Here is a 16,934-nt window from a genome sequence, read left to right on the forward strand (position 1 = left end):
TTTATCACAAGAATAGAGTCATAGTTGGAGTGTTGCCAGAAAAGTTTTGCTTGATGCCTCCAATACCATCCCCATTTTGAATGCTAACATTTGCCACCATATATATATATATATATATATATATAAAAGTTTTGAAGCCATCTTTGTAGTTCAGATGTCAAAACTGTAGTGTTAAAAGTATATAACAGAAAGTAGACAGATAGATATTTCATGCTGATTCCTCTCATCTGGAGCTGAAAATTTAAAAGCACCTGCTTATCTGCAACCTACTTCACTGCAACAAGTAGGTGAGAATTAGCCTCAGAATGTTTACAGCAATGAGACTTTGCATAGTCCGGTATCTTCCTTAACACTGTTTTCAATCCACTTTTCAGTTAAAAGATACAATGGTCTCTGCCTTAGTGACAAAGCATTCCATGCTCCAATAAATCTGTAAAGAAATTTCTCCTTACCTCTCTGTTCACTGCCTTAGTGACTTACCAATAGCAATGCAATGAGATGAGATTTGCTATATCCCAACAAATCTACTTTGTTACATTAAAATCAATAATCATTTAATAAATGTAAATTAATGCAGGCAATGTCAATGAGTTTTTTCTGCAATATTTACTCCTTGCTGGAGTACAATCCCATGTGCAATGGCAAAACTCCAGTGCCTCACCCACAATGACCATTCAACATGAGCAATGATGCTTAATCAGGACTGAACAAAAGCTCTTACTCCCAATTGAAGCTGCCATGGACAAATAGCTCCACATTGATAACTCATCTTCAAGTGTACCTGAGTCAAAACAAGAAGGTCAATGGTTTAAAACAAGTACAGATGTGCAGCAGATAAATGTTACATTGTCATTCAAACTAAACAAACCTCAGCTTTTCCTGCTCACATGCCCAGCTCCACATGAGGGGGGGAATGAGGGGGGTTGAGGGGGGGAGTGAGGGGGGTTGAGGGGGGAGTGAGGGGGGTTGGGGGGGGGGAGTGAGGGGGGTTGGGGGTGGGGAGTGAGGGGGGTTGGGGGGGGGGAGTGAGGGGGGTTGGGGGGGGGGAGTGAGGGGGGTTGGGGGGGGAGAGTGAGGGGGTTGGGGGGGAAGAGTGAGGGGGGGAGTGGGGGTGAGTGAGGGGGGGAAGTGGGGGTGTGAGGGGGAGGGGGGAATGATGGGGAGGGGAGGGGGGAATGATGGGGAGGGGGGAATGATGGGGAGGGGGAGGGGGGAATGATGGGGAGGGGGGAATGATGGGGAGGGGGGAATGATGGGGAGGGGGGTAGTGGGGGGGAGTGAGAAGGAGGGCGGGGAGGGAGGGAGGGGGAGAAGGAGGGGGGAGGTGGGATGGGGGGAGAAGGAGGGGGAGGTGGGGGAGAAGGAGGGGGGGTTTGGAGGGGGCATAGGAGGGGGGGGAGTGAGGGGAGGGGGGGAGGAAGTGAGGGACAGCCCCACAGGGCAAGGGGAGTGAGGGGTGGCAAGGGGGGGTGAGGGAGGGGCAGCCCCACAGGGCAAGTGGGGTGTGAGGGGCAGCCGCACAGGGCAAGGGTGGGTGAGTGAGTGGGAGTGAGGGACAGCTCTCCAAAGGGCAAGGGGAAGTGATGGGCAGTCCCACAAGGCAAGGGGAGTGACGGGGTGTGATGGGCAGCCCCACAGGGCAAGGGGGGAATGAGGGGATGTGAGGGGCAGCCCCACGGGGCAAGGGGTTGAGTGGGGGGGAGTGAGGGGGTGAGTGAGAGGCAGCCCAACAGGGCAAGGGGATGAGTGAGTGGCAGCCCCACACGGCGGGGGTGAGGGGGTGAGAGAGGGGCAGCCACACAGGGCAAGGGGGGTGGGTGAGGGAGCTCTCACCCTGGGAAAGGGGGGTGTGAGGGGACAGCCAGGACAAGGAGGTGGGGGGGGGGGGTGGGGGGAAGTGTCTAGAAATGCTCCCCCCAGGGGAAGGGGGAGTGAGTGGCACTCCCACCCCCAGGGCAAGGGGTGAGTGAGGGTCTGCCCTCAGGGCAAGGAGTTTAGTGAGGGGCTCTCACCCAGGGCAAGGGGTGAGTGAGGGTCTGCCCTCAGGGCAAGGAGTTTAGTGAGGGGCTCTCACCCAGGGCAAGGAGGGTTAGTGAGGGGCTCTCACCCAGGGCAAGGAGGGTTAGTGAGGGGCTCTCACCCAGGGAAAAGGGGGTTAGTGAGGGGCTCCTCCCCCAAGGTAAGGGGGTGTGTAAGTGGCTCTTCCACCCCACCCCACCCCAGGGGATTGGGGCAAGTGAGGGGTTCCTCCCGCCAAGGCAAGAGGCTCGTGTGGGGCATTCCCCCTCCAGACAATGGGGGCCACTGAGTGGGATCCCACCCCCAATTCCCAGGGCTCAGGGATTAGTGAGTGGCTGTAATACAGGACAGCAGGGTTAGTTACTCTCCACTTGCCTGGATGAGTGCAGCGCCAACAACACTCAAGAAATTCAACACCATCCAGGACAAAGAAGCCCGCTTGATTGGCACCTTCAACTTTCACTCCCTCCACCACCGATGCACAGTGACAGCAGTGTGTACCATCTACAAGATGCACTGCAGGAACTCACCAAGGCTCCTTCTACAGCACCTTCCAAACCCACGACCTCCACCACCTAGAATAACAACGGCAGCAGATGCATGGGAACACCATGCATTTTGCCAGGGGGCGGCACAGTGGCGCAGTGGTTAGCACCGCAGCCTCACAGCTCCAGCGACCCAGGTTCAATTCTGGGTACTGCCTGTGTGGAGTTTGCAAGTTCTCCCTGTGTCTGTGTGGGTTTCCTCCGGGTGCTCCGGTTTCCTCCCACATGCCAAAGACTTGCAGGTTGATAGGCTAATTGGCCATTATAAATTGCGCCTAGTATGGGTAGGTGCTAGGGAAATATAGGGACAGGTGAGGATGTGGTAGGAATATGGGATTAGCGTAGGATTAGTATAAATGGGTGGTTAATGGTCGGCACAGACTCGGTGGGCCGAAGGGCCTGTTTCAGTGCTGTATCTCTAAAAAAAACCACCACCTGCAAGTTCCCCTCCAAGCCACACATCATCCTGACTTGGAATTAGATTGCCGTTCCTTCACTGTCGCTGGGTCAAAATCCTGGAACTTCCTTCCTAACAGCACTGTGGGTATACCTACCCCACATGGACTGCAGCGGTTCAAGAAGGCAGCTCACCACCACCTTCTCAAGGCCAATTAGGGATGGGCAATAAATGCTGGCCTGGCCAGCGATGCCCAAATCCCATGAAAGAATAAAAAAAAGTTTAGGATCTCACATCCAGAGCTGGTAAGGGACTTACTACAGTGCACCAATATTATTAATAATTAAAAACTATTGTTTTAAATGATAAAGAAATTCACTGAATTAAGATGTTGCTACATGCAAGTTAACCTATTATGAATACCAATATCATGCTAAATAGGATATAACAATTTTGTTTGTATTATGGAAACTATGGAAAGTAAATCCTCGAGGCAGCCAACATCCCCAGCATATACACCCTACTGAGCCAGCGGCGCTTGAGATGGCTTGGCCATGTGAGCCGCATGGAAGATGGCAGAATCCCCAAGGACACATTGTACAGTGAGCTCGTCACTGGTATCAGACCCACCGGCCGTCCATGTCTCCGCTTTAAAGACGTCTGCAAACACGACATTGATCACAAGTCGTGGGAGTCAGTTGCCAGTGATGGCCAGAGCTGGCGGGCAGCCATAAAGGCGGGGCTAAAGTGTGGCGAGTCGAAGAGACTTAGCAGTTGGCAGGAATAAAGACAGAAGCGCAAGGGGAGAGCCAACTGTGTAACAGCCCCGACAACCAATTTTATCTGCAGCACCTGTGGAAGAGCCTGTCACTCTAGAATTGGCCTTTATAGCCACTCCAGGCGCTGCTTCACAAACCACTGACCACCTCCAGGCGCTTACTCATTGTCTCTCCAGACAAGGAGGTCAAAGAGAAGGGAATGGAAAGTAAAAGTATAATTTTAACTTTTTTGCAGACTTTTTAAAACAAAACTTAACATAAATCAGTTAATTCTCTCTCCATGGTAAAATCTTCAGATGATGGATTCTCCCGTCACTTGGGCGGATATGTTTTCAGCAAGGAGACTGGTTGTCCACCATCTAGGTTGGTATCGTCTCATGTGATGTTAAACCAAGACTTGATTTGCACATCCGATTGCAAACATGGCATATGGAGTCACTGTTGGAGGGGTGGGTAAAGGCTTTGGCTTTGTGGTGTGTTCACTTGTCCTGTAGGGACCTGATTCTTCACCTCAAATGTTGAGATTGCTTGATGACAGAGACTTCTCCATTTGGATCTATCCATGCTTGTTTTTTCCCATGTAGTGCAGTCCAACTTACAGGCTCTGAGATTGGCTTTCAGACTGTCTTTGTATCTAAGTTTGGGATGTCTTATGGTGCTCTCTGCAATTATACAATGCTGTGTTATCACAGATAGAAAAGTTTCAATTATGGATACATTAGTGGCAAGCCCAAAAAGAACTGAGGTCAGTAGAGATTAAGGACAAAACCCTTCAGTAACTGACACAGGAAGGTGGTCGTCAGTGAACAATTCTCGCAGCCCCAGGACATTGCTGCAGAAGTTCCTCAAGGCACAGCCCTTAACCCAAACATATTCAGCTGTTTCATTTCATAAGATCAGGAACGGGGATATTCACTAAGAATGCCTCCCCGTTTAATTTCATTCACAACTCCTCTGACAATGAAACCGCCCCTGCAAAGCTACACTAGCACCAGGATAGTGAAGAGGCTGGAAAGATGTAGCTCGTAACATTCATGCTACACAAGTGCTAGGCAATGACCATCTTCAATAAGAGAAAATCCATCCACCTTCATCTGACCATCAACTGTTGCTGAATCCCCCACCATCAACATTTTGGGATGTCTATTGACCAGAAGTGTAACTGGACCAGTCAACAGCACTGTGGCTACGAGAAGGACAGAACTGGAAACTGGTGAGTGAATGGCTCTCTCCCTGGTCCCTCTTTACTACCGCGAGGCACAGGTTAGGAGTGTGATGAATTATCACCACTTGTATGGATGGGGACAGCAACAATAATACTCAAGAAACTCCGCACAATCCAGAAAAGAGCAGTCCATTTGATCAGTACCCTGCTAGGGGACTCAATATCTATTCTCTCTGCCACCGGTGCACTGTGGCTGCAGGATGTACTCTCCACAAAATGCACTGCAACAACTCACAGCCTGTGACCTCCATCACGGAAATGCACAAAAACAGCAATGTATTGGGAACACCATTATGTCTAAGTTCTTCTCTAAGGCACACTTTATCCTGACTTAGACATTATCACCATTCCTTTATTATCACTGGATCAAGAACCTGGAATTCCTTACCCAACAGCATGATGAAAGCATCATCATTACTAGACTACAGCAGTGTATGAAAGGCTGCCAACTGTTCAGGGTAACAAGGGATGGGCAACACAAGTGGAATGGTCAGCACTGCCCACATCCCAAAAACAAATTTTAAAAATTGCCATGGTGCTGAAGTTTGAAAAGTCACTGACTTCAAGTCACACCGCATTATCAGTATCAGTTGGAGAATATCTGACTGCATTACTGAAAAGTTCATGTGTGTTTCTTCCAGGGTGAGCTCAGAGGACAGTTTAAGTTCCACTTTCATATCCTCAAACTGAAAGCCGTACTCTTTTATCAATAACCTGGACTGTAGCTATTACTCCCACATCATTTTTAGTCTGCTGTGCCAATTTTCAAGAGTCATATAATAACAGACTTTAATCTGCAAACAAACTAACCTCTTTTCAAAGGAAGCTTGGTTACTTTTGTCCGGTCATTCTGTGGAAAAGGTATTTTAATGGTTATGTTTTTATCACAAGAATAGAGTCATAGTTGGAGTGTTGCCAGAAAAGTTTTGCTTGATGCCTCCAATACCATCCCCATTTTGAATGCTAACATTTGCCACCATATATATATATATATATATATATATAAATAAAGGTTTTGAAGCCATCTTTGTAGTTCAGATGTCAAAACTGTAGTGTTAAAAGTATATAACAGAAAGTAGACAGGCAGATATTTCATGTTGATTCCTCTCATCTGGAGCTGAAAATTTAAAAGCACCTGCTTATCTGCAACCTACTTCACTGCAACAAGTAGGTGAGAATTAGCCTCAGAATGTTTACAGCAATGAGACTTTGCATAGTCCGGTATCTTCCTTAACACTGTTTTCAATCCACTTTTCAGTTAAAAGATACAATGGTCTCTGCCTTAGTGACAAAGCATTCCATGCTCCAATAAATCTGTAAAGAAATTTCTCCTTACCTCTCTGTTCACTGCCTTAGTGACTTACCAATAGCAATGCAATGAGATGAGATTTGCTATATCCCAACAAATCTACTTTGTTACATTAAAATCAATAATCATTTAATAAATGTAAATTAATGCAGGCAATGTCAATGAGTTTTTTCTGCAATATTTACTCCTTGCTGGAGTACAATCCCATGTGCAATGGCAAAACTCCAGTGCCTCACCCACAATGACCATTCAACATGAGCAATGATGCTTAATCAGGACTGAACAAAAGCTCTTACTCCCAATTGAAGCTGCCATGGACAAATAGCTCCACATTGATAACTCATCTTCAAGTGTACCTGAGTCAAAACAAGAAGGTCAATGGTTTAAAACCAAGTACAGATGTGCAGCAGATAAATGTTACATTGTCATTCGAACTAAACAAACCTCAGCTTTTCCTGCTCACATGCCCAGCTCCACATGAGGTCCCAAGTGGTTTCCACTAATTGAGAGATAATTAGTAGCTGCATAGAGAGGAATTCTTCGATCTGCGATTGTTATGTGGCATTCATTTCTTTAATGAGGTTGCAGGTTATTTTCACTGCAAGAAGGGAGAGCATTGCAAAATACCGTTTTCTGATGGAGGGTACTAGCCAGGGAATTTTTGCTACATTTAGCCTTTCACTTAGTGTAGTCGTCCACCTTAAACATTTTTTTAATTTATTTTTTTATTTAGAGATACAGCACTGAAACAGGCCCTTTGGCCCACCGAGTCTGGGCCGACCAACAACCACCCATTTATACTAACCCTACAGTAATCCTATATGCCCTACCACCTACCTACACTAGGGGCAATTTACAACAGCCAATTTACCTATCACCTGCAAGTCTTTGGCAGTGGGAGGAAACCGGAGCACCCATCACGACATGTTTACAAAAATACATCAAAAAGGGAAACAACGTAAATGGAAGCCTGCAGCAAACTGCCAAGTGGAATTCTGGGGGTTGACCTGTGCTGTCTGGAAAGAAAAGGCACATTTCATAAATCTTTTAAGGGTGTATTTTGCCAGGATCATAGCAACATAAGTTTCTTTATATTTCGAAGCACATCCCATACGTGCAGGAAAATGGGAAGCTGTCAAATCTGTAATTATGAACATTAGAAAATGCATAAACTAAACAGCACAAGAGGGAATTCTATCCTCAGGGTTTTTAGTTAGGCTTCTGCAGTAATCAAAGCAGATGCACAAAACTATTCCTGAAAACATCCGATGTAAAAGGAACTATTTGGGGAAAAAATATACCCTGCAGCGGGCAGTTTGGGGTTGTCACTTAATCTTGCATGCAAGCAAATACAAATTGAGTGTACATTATATTATTCCTGAATATTAATGTCAAGCATGCTACAGATATACTGGCATGTCTTCTTTGGAGCTGTAGTAGTTATTTTTGTGGGCTTTACCAGGATTATGCCTTTGGACAAACAAGGTCATTGCAGAAATCAAACTTGGCATATCAAATCATATGCTAAACAGATGGTTGTGGGCAGTATAGAATGATGAAAAGATGCAGTAAGTATGCCTCTTGCTGCATAAAGCACTTACTCTATATCTACTCATATTTGATCCATTAAACGTGAAGCCAGGAATGTGAGTTGGCTTCAAACTTCTCATCTTTTTTTAAAATCAGTTCACGGTCTGCCTTCCATTTACTTGGATGGCCTTTTCTAGCTATATGTCAGAGTCCAGCCCCACGCATCTCTGCTCCTCTGGCTTTGGAGTCTGGCTTATCATCTGCTACCCTCGCTCCATTACTGATGGCCAGACATTCAGTCGCTATGCCCCCACCCTTTGAAACAATCTCTCAAAACACTGTTGTACTGCTAAGGCCATCAGTAATACTGTTTCTAAAGTGTATTTTGATTGCACTCTGAATGGGAATGTTGTGCAGCTTCATGCATTTCCCTCATTACAAGCTTTGACAATGTACGTGTTGGTGTATTATTCATCTTCAGAACATGGCTATAACAAAAGCACCTTGTATTTATATAGTGCCTTCAATGTAATAAAACATCCCAAGGTGCTTCACGGGAGCATTAAAAAGGAAAATTTGAAGCTGAACCACGTGAGGAGATATTAAGTTAGATGACCCAAAAGCTTGGTCAAAGAGGAAGGAATGTCTTAAAGGAGGAAATAGAGATAGAGAGGCGGAGAGGTTTAGGGAGGGAATTCCAGACCTTAGGGCCCAAGCAGCTGAGAGCACGGCTGCCAGTAGTGGAGCGATTAAAATCAGGGTGCTCAAGAGGTCAGAATTGGAGGAGTGCGGAGATCTTGAACAGTTGTGGGGCTGGAGAGGATTACAGAGATAGGGAGGGGCGAGGCCATGGAGGGATTTGAAAACAAGGATGAGAATTTTAAAATCCAGGCGTTGCATAAATAGGAGCCACTGCAGGTCAATGAACACAGACATGATGGGTAAACAGACGGTGAGGTAGAGCTGGGTGTCGTCAGCGTACATGTGAATACTGATGCTGTGCTTTTGGATGATGTCGCCTGGAGGCAACATGTTTATGAGAAATGGATGAGAAATGACTATGATCGAAAGCATGGCACCGAAGTATGCTCCAGCTGACTTGAGCCCATGATTGTGGGGTTGGGTCATTTCCCTGGACAGAATACACCCTAAAACTAACCCAACCACAAGATGAAAAGCCAATTTCTCCTTGTGAAAGCCTTGTTATTATTTTACTGCTGTTAAAATGTAGATAATTGTTTCTTGGGAACTTGGAAACATTTGATGATTCTGTGCTTTGTCGGAATGGTTGGTCCTTCATGAATTCCAGCTCAAGAAGCAGAGGACAACAATTTGAGGCGAGTGGAAATTGAACCACCAGTGGTACGAGGAAAGACTCTTTTACACAGTGAGTGGTTAGGATCTGGAATGCACTGCCCGAGAGTGAGGTGGAGGCAGATTTAATCCTGGCTTTCAAATGGAAATTGGATAAGCAACTGAAGAGAAAAAAATTGCAGGGCTAAGGGACTAGCTGAGTTGCTCTTGCAGAAAGCCAGCTTGGACGCACTGGACAGAATAGCCCTCCTTGCATGCTATGACCATCCTATGATTCTGTAGAATCATGGAATGGTTACTGCACAGAAGGAGCCCTTCTGCCCATCATGTCCATGCCAGCTCTCTTTCTTTTATTCTTTCATGGGATGTGGGCATCACTGGCAGGCCAGCATTTGTTGCCCACCCCTAATTGCCCTTGAACTGAGTGACTTGCTCGGTCATTTCAGAGGGCAGTTAAGAGTCAACCACATTGCTGTGGGTCTGAAGTCACATGTAGGCCAGACCAGGCAAGGATGGCAGATTTCCTTCCCTAAAAGACATTAATGAACCAGATGTTTTTTTTTACAACAATTGATGACAGTTTTATGGCACCATTACTGAGACTAGCTTTCAGTTCCAGATTTTAAATTAATTGAATTCAAACTCCACCAGCTGCCGAGGTGGGATTTGAACCTTTGTCCCCAGGGCATTAGGCCAGGCCACTGAATTACTAGTCTAGTGACATTACCACTATACCACTGCCTCTCTGCAAAAGCAACTCAGTTAGTCCCACTCCCCTGCCTTTTCCCCGTACCTCTGCAAAGTTTTTTTCTTTTCAGATAATTATCCAATTCCCATTTGAAAGCCAGGATTGAATCTGCCTCCACCACACTTTCAGGCAGTGCATTCCAGATCCTAACCACTCACTGCGTAAATGTTGTTATCTTTGGTTCTTTAGCTATTCACCTTAAATCGGTTCTTGTTCTGCTTCTTGACCCTTCTGCCAATGGGAACACTTTCTCTCTATCTACTCTGTCCAGACCCCTGGTGACTTTGAACACCTTGATCAAATCTTCTCTCAAACTTTCTCGTCTGTAAGGGCACCAGCCACACCTTCTCCAATCTATCCACATAACTGAAGTCCCTCATCCCTGGAACCATTCTCCTGAATCTTTTCTGCACCCTCTCTAATGCCTTCACATCCTTCCTAAAATGCTGTGCCCAGAATCATAGAATAATAGAAAGTTTACGGCACAGAAAGAGGCCACTTGGCCCATTGTGTCTGGACCGACCGAAAAACGAGCCACCCAGCCTAACCCCACTTTCTAGCATTTGGTCTCTCGCCCCGCAGGTAATTGCACTTGAGGTGCATATCCAGACTCCTTTTGAATAAGTTGAGGGTTTCTGCCTCAACTACCCTTTCAGGCAGTGAGTTCCAGACTCTAACCACCCTCTGGGTGAAAAATCTTTTCCTCATCTCCCCTCGTGGGCTGGATTTTGTTCCCAGCCTGACATCAGGTTTCGTGGTGGGGAGGGGAGTGGGGGGGGTTCTGGAGCTGCGGCTGCCATGGAACCCGACACCGGGATTGCTGGGCCCAATCTTCCCAGTGGCAGGAAAGCTCCGTGGCGGCCCCTCCGTCCGTCTGCGATGGGACCCGACTTAGCATATTTAAATTACATATTAGCATGAATTAAAATATAAACCGCAGCGATCTTACCTTCAGTTTATTTTTGATTGGTTCATGGGATGTGGGCGTCGCTGGCAAGGCCAGCATTTTTTGCTCATCCCTAATTGCCCTTGAGAAGGTGGTGGTGAGCTGCCTTCTTTAACCACTGCAGTCCACGTGAGGTAGGTATACCCACAGTGCTGTTAGGAAGGGAGTTCCAGGATTTTGACCCAGTGACAGTGAAGGAACGGCGATATAGTTCCAAGTCAGGATGGTGTGTGACTTGGAGGGGAACTTGCAGGTGGTGGTGTTCCCATGCATCTTCTGCCCTTGTCCTTCTAGTTGGTAGAGGTTGCGGGTTTGGAAGGTGCTGTCTAAGGAGCCTTGGTGTGTTGCTGCAGTGCATCTAGTAGATGGTACACACTGCTGCCACTGTGCGTCGGTGGTGGATTGAGTGAGTGTTTGTGGCTGGGATGCCAATCAAACGGGCTGCTTTGTCCTGGATGGTATTGAGCTTCTTGAGTGTTGTTGGAGCTGCACCCATCCAGGCAAGTGGAGAGTATTTCATCACACTCCTGACTTGTGCCTTGTAGATGATGGACAGGCTTTGGGGAGTCATGAGGTGAGTTACTCACTGCAGGATTCCTAGCCTCTGACCTGCTCTTGTAGCCACGGTATTTATATGGCTACTCCAGTTCAGTTTCTGGTCAATGGTAAACCCCCACAATGTTGAGAGTGGGGGATTCAGTGATTGTATTGCCATTGAATGTCAAGTGAGATGGTTAAATTCTCTCTTGTTGGAGATGGTCGTTGCCTGGCAGTTGTGTGACGTGAATGTTACTTGCCACTTATCAGCCCAAGCCTGGATATTGTCCAGGTCTTGCTGCATTTCTACACGGACTGCTTCAGTATCTGAGGAGTCCAAATGGTGCTGAACATTGTGCAATCATCAGCTAACATCCTCACTAATGAATGAAGGAAGGTCATTGATGAAGCAGCTGAAGATGGTTGGGCTCAAATTGTTCAAGGTGGCAGGGCAGGTTGAGAAAGCGGTTATTAAGACATACAGAATCTTGGGCTTTATAAATAGAGACATAGAGTAAAAAAGCAAGGATAAATGATGAACCTTTATAAAACACTGGTTTGGCCTTAACTGGAGTATTGTGTCTCAATACTACCGAAAGACGAGAAGAGTGTAGAAAGTGGAGGGATGATATCAAAAAGGAAATTAGGAAATCAAAGAGAGGGCATGAAAGAATATTGGCAAGCAAAATCAAGGTGAACCCAAAGATTTTTTAGCAATACATTAAGGGTAAGAGGATAACTAAGGAAAGAGTAGGACCCATAAAAGACCAAAAAGGGTAACCTATGTGTAGGGGTGCAAGATGTTGGTATTGCTCTTAATGAATACTTTGTGCCTGTCTTCACAAAAGAGGGGGATGATGCAGATCTTGCAGTTAAGGAGGAGGAGTGTGAAATATTGGATGTGATAAACATAGGGACAGAGGAAGTATTAAGGGGATTAGCATCTGTGAAAGTGGATAAATCACCAGAGCCATATGAAATGTACCCCAGGCTGTTAAAAGAAGCCAGGGGGGAAATAGCGGATGCTCTGGCCATTATTTTCAGTCCTCACTGGATACAGGTGTGGTGCCAGAGGATTGGAAGACTGCTAACATTGTACCTTTGTTTAAAAAGAGAGCAAGGGATAGAGCGAATAATTACAGACAAGTCAGTCTAACCTCAGTAGTGGGCAAATTATTGGAATCAATTCTGAGAGACAGGATAAACTGTCACTTAGAAGGGCACAGATTAATCAAGGATAGTCAACATGGATTTGTTAAGGGAAGATCTTGTTTGACCAACTTGATTGAATTTTTTGAAGTAGTAACAAGGAAGATAGATGAGGGTAGTGCAGTTGATGTGGTCTACACGGATTTTAGCAAGGCTTTTGACAAGGTCCCACATGGCAGACTGGTTAAAAAATAAAAACCCATGGGGTCCAGGGAAATATAGCACGGTAGATAGAAAATTGCTCAGTGGCAGGAAACAAAGGGTAGTTGTTGACTGGAGTTTTTGCATAAGAAGGCTGTTTACAGTGGCATTCCGCAGGGCTCAGTACTAGGTTCCTTGCTTTTTGTGTTATATATAAATGATATGGACGTAAATGTAGTGGGCATGATCAAGAATTTGCAGACGACACAAAGATCGGCCGTGTGGTTGATAGCGAGGAGGATAGCTGGAGGCTGCAGGAAGATATCAATGGAGTGGTCAGGTAGGCAGAAAAGTGGCAAATGGAATTCAACTCAGAGAAGTGTGAGGTGATGCAATTGGGGAGGTCAGACAAGACAAAGGAATACATCATTAATGGGAGAATTTAAAAAAAGTGTAGTCACTGCAGACAATTTGCACACTGCAAGCTCCCACAAAAAACCATGTGATAATGATCAGATAATTTTTTTGTGATGTTGATTGAGAGATAAGTATTGGTCAGAACTCTGGGGATAACTCCCCTGCTCTTCAAAATAGCGCCATGGGATCTTTAATGTCCACCTGAGAGAGCTGGCAGGGACCCTCAGTTTAACAACTCATCCAAAGGACAGCATCTCCAACAGTGTAGCACTCCCTCTGTACTGCCCTGAAGTGTCAATCTAGATTTTTTTTGTACTCAAGGCTCTGGAGTGGGACTTGAACCTATATCCTCCTGAGTCAGGAGACAAGAGCACTACTAAATGAACCACAACCGGAACCAACCAAAAGGTACCACAACATTGTCACTTCAGCATAGCAGAGGACCAATACATGAGGAGCCACAGACTCACCAAGGAATGTCAAAAGGTGCAGATGGTGTAGATGTAAACAGGTTTAACTGTGAACACAGATCAAAAATGAACAGATTTAGAGTATTTTTCCCTTATGAAGTAATGTGTACAAACAATAGGCCCCCAGCAAAAGCAGTGCCTGTTAACTTCTTCAACAAATTGCTGGATAGCTCCCCTTTTTAGTAAAAGACATTGCTGGGTGTACTACTAAACTACACGGACCACAAATTGATGAACTATTTCACACTGGAAGGCAGCACAATAAAGCACATCCTGTTTCCACCCAGCACCCACATGTAGAATTTCCAGCACAGGTCACTTACGAAACATTCACAGCACAGAAACAGGTCATTCAGCCCAACAGAGTCATGCTGTTGCATATGCTCAACTTCAGCCTCCTCCCACCATCATCTAACCCCGTCAACATAATCGTCTATACTTTTCTCCCTCATGTACCAATCTAGCTTCCCCTTGAATGCATCTAAGCTATTCCCCTCAACTATTCCTTGAAGCCCCAATTATTTTACCCTTTTCTAGCCCAAGAATACTAATACCAATTGTAGAATCCACACTGTTGTCTAAACAGCTAACACAGCACAAACTGGTAACTGAGCTTGGAGCCTTTGTGGTTTGTACAGAGTAGTATCAAAGTAACTGGTCCATTTAGCCACTAGACCATCAGGGAAGCCACTGAGCTGTGCAGTGTTGATGTTTATTAAATACTATGGAACATACTGCTTATTGATTTGATTGCAATGGACACCTAGTCAAACAGACAGCAACAAACTGACCAGCAGCTGTAGTAGAAAACACACATTTTTAACATGGCTTTAACAGTTTCTTTCCAGTTCTACCCCCACCCCCCCCCCCCAATCTCAACTTCCAAATCATAATCTTTGTTTATTAGAAGCTGCATTTATGCATTTCATAAGAAATTAGACATTGCACTATGTTAAAAGGCAGTCATGCTGAAAGAGCTTTGTTCCAAGTTTTGTTATTAAAATCCTCTGCATGCCAGTACTGCTCCATTTTGTTTACATTAACAGCAGCAGGGAATATAGAACCAGTAGTACAATTGTGTAATCAGTCACTCGAAGGGTCAAGCACAAAGGCCACAGACAAGAGCAGATTGTGACAGCTCCTAGCGTGGGGCCTGTTGTTGAACATGAGGTTGGAATTCTGCAGTAAATTCTCCACAATTCTGTTAACATCCGAACCTCCCAAATGAATTAATGATGCCTTATGACGCAAAAGCACCCAGACTGGCTGAGCAAATCATGAATTTCTTTTCTTATCTTGGAAATAATTTTTTTTCAAAAGGACAGTTATGCACTTTTACACAAAATTAACACATGCAGAAATTACTGAGACAGTTTTTATTATTTGCTGAACAATGGGACTAAGGAATACTCCGCCTCTCTTCATTTCTCTGTGCCTACTTAGTATTCCAAGTTAGAAATCTGCTCAGCCTCTTAACAGATACCATCGTACATGACCCATTTGAAAGCAGCAAAAGGAATTCAGCTTTGAAGATTCTAATTTGTCAAATCTTTTATATAAAGACGGCGGTAATGGAAAAGATTCAAAGAGCAAGGACAGTTTCAAGCTTCTGATCGTTTTGCTAAGGGAGATTGATCCATTCTTAATGCAGTAAAAAAGATGTTGAAGGAGAAACATGACCAAAGTTATTAAAATCATGATGGGAATCAATAAAGTGGATGTAGAGAGGAGCACCCGAGAACATGACTAGAGGCTAAAAAAAGCCATGAGCAATAGTAATTAAGAACAATTTCGTCACACATTGGTGTACATTTTGGTCATTGTTGTGCCTACTTTTCAGACAGCAAACAAGGACAAACATGACCAATATGGCAGGGCTATGTCATGCATTCTGAAAATCATACAATGCCATACTTGCCTCAACCACTTTTTCAAATGAACGTCCCAGCCACTGGACTCCTTGCCAACCAGTCATCACTGACAGATGCAATGTTTCCAAGTAGGAACAATTCAACACCTTCCCCATGATAAGGCAGCATCATATTTGCCAAGAGTCCAGAGTGCATTAGATAGTGCCCTGCAAGAGAACAGGCCATATGACATGAATGAGTGGGAAAGCCACTTTTTTGAGCCATAATCTGGTGTAAGTTGAAGCCTGAGGTATCCAAAGCCCTAATTACAGAGTTTGGATTTGGCTGGTCTATCCTCTAGGGCTTTTTTACATTTGCCACAAGCTTCAGGCTGCTCTGCAGGCGTGAGCATATTTCACATGTTGCCATTGCACTGCTGCACATTTTCCAGCAGTCCTTCAAGGTGCTCAGTGCAGCCTCGAAAGAGATCACAAAGGCCTATTGCTCACTGATCATCCTTCTACTGGAGGCAAGCTCAGCAGGATTTCAATCCCTTGCCGTGCAACAGAAAAACACCTGGGATCCGGGTGCTGAAAAGTTGCTCGCTGTTCCTTGGCTGCAACTTCCATTTGCTCCTCCTGACTTATGATGGTTGTGTCACTCAGTGCTGTCTCCTCAAACTCACTATCTAAATGCCCAGGGTGCTTTTGCCAAATGGAGTGTATGATGTGACCCAATGTGTGCTGGCTGCCACCATATGCCTCCCCCTCACCTTTAGAAGACTCAAAAGGAATGTACAAGGGGATGTTACAGAGGACAATTTTAACTGTACACGCTCACTGCAAACCAAGGAGGTAAAATCACCCAGGTTACTTATCCACCTCAAGCTGCCTGGTTCCTGTCAGCAGGGATTTTTACACAGGCTCCTCTTGTGCCTTCCCAATAACAAACTAACGTTTACTGTCTAGAGTTACATATGAAGAATGACTCTGTGACAGAAGGAAGCCTGCTGGTGCCTATGGAACCATATCCCAACAAGGGTGAATACTGTTAAGAGAGAGGAGAGAACTGGAACAAAATACAGGATTGGAAATAATATTATTGTGCTTCTATTTTAATCTAGGTGATATCTTGGTGGGAGGATATTGCAGCATTGTGGAGACCCAATCACTATGTGCTAAGTAGTGTGGCACACGATAATGCCTGTGATATTTCACATCCTGACTTCCAAATCTCTGTTGTGTTGCCATAGCAAATCTTGAGCAGAGGCCAAGTGCTCGGCTGTAGGTAGAGGTGAGTTAAAACAAAAATCTGATGGAGACACACCCCAGACCAGTTTCACACACCATCTAGTGGTTGATTTATGACCAGCACTAGAGAAGAATGAGGCACAGGCCAGCTATGTGTTTGTTCTCTAGGCCAAGGATGTTATGCAGAGCAACAAAAAAGAGCTCTCTTAAAAAGAATTACTAAAATTATTAACACTAGTAGTTGGCAG

The sequence above is a fragment of the Heterodontus francisci genome, chromosome 37 (assembly GCF_036365525.1).
Source record: "Heterodontus francisci isolate sHetFra1 chromosome 37, sHetFra1.hap1, whole genome shotgun sequence".
Lineage (NCBI taxonomy): Eukaryota > Metazoa > Chordata > Chondrichthyes > Heterodontiformes > Heterodontidae > Heterodontus > Heterodontus francisci.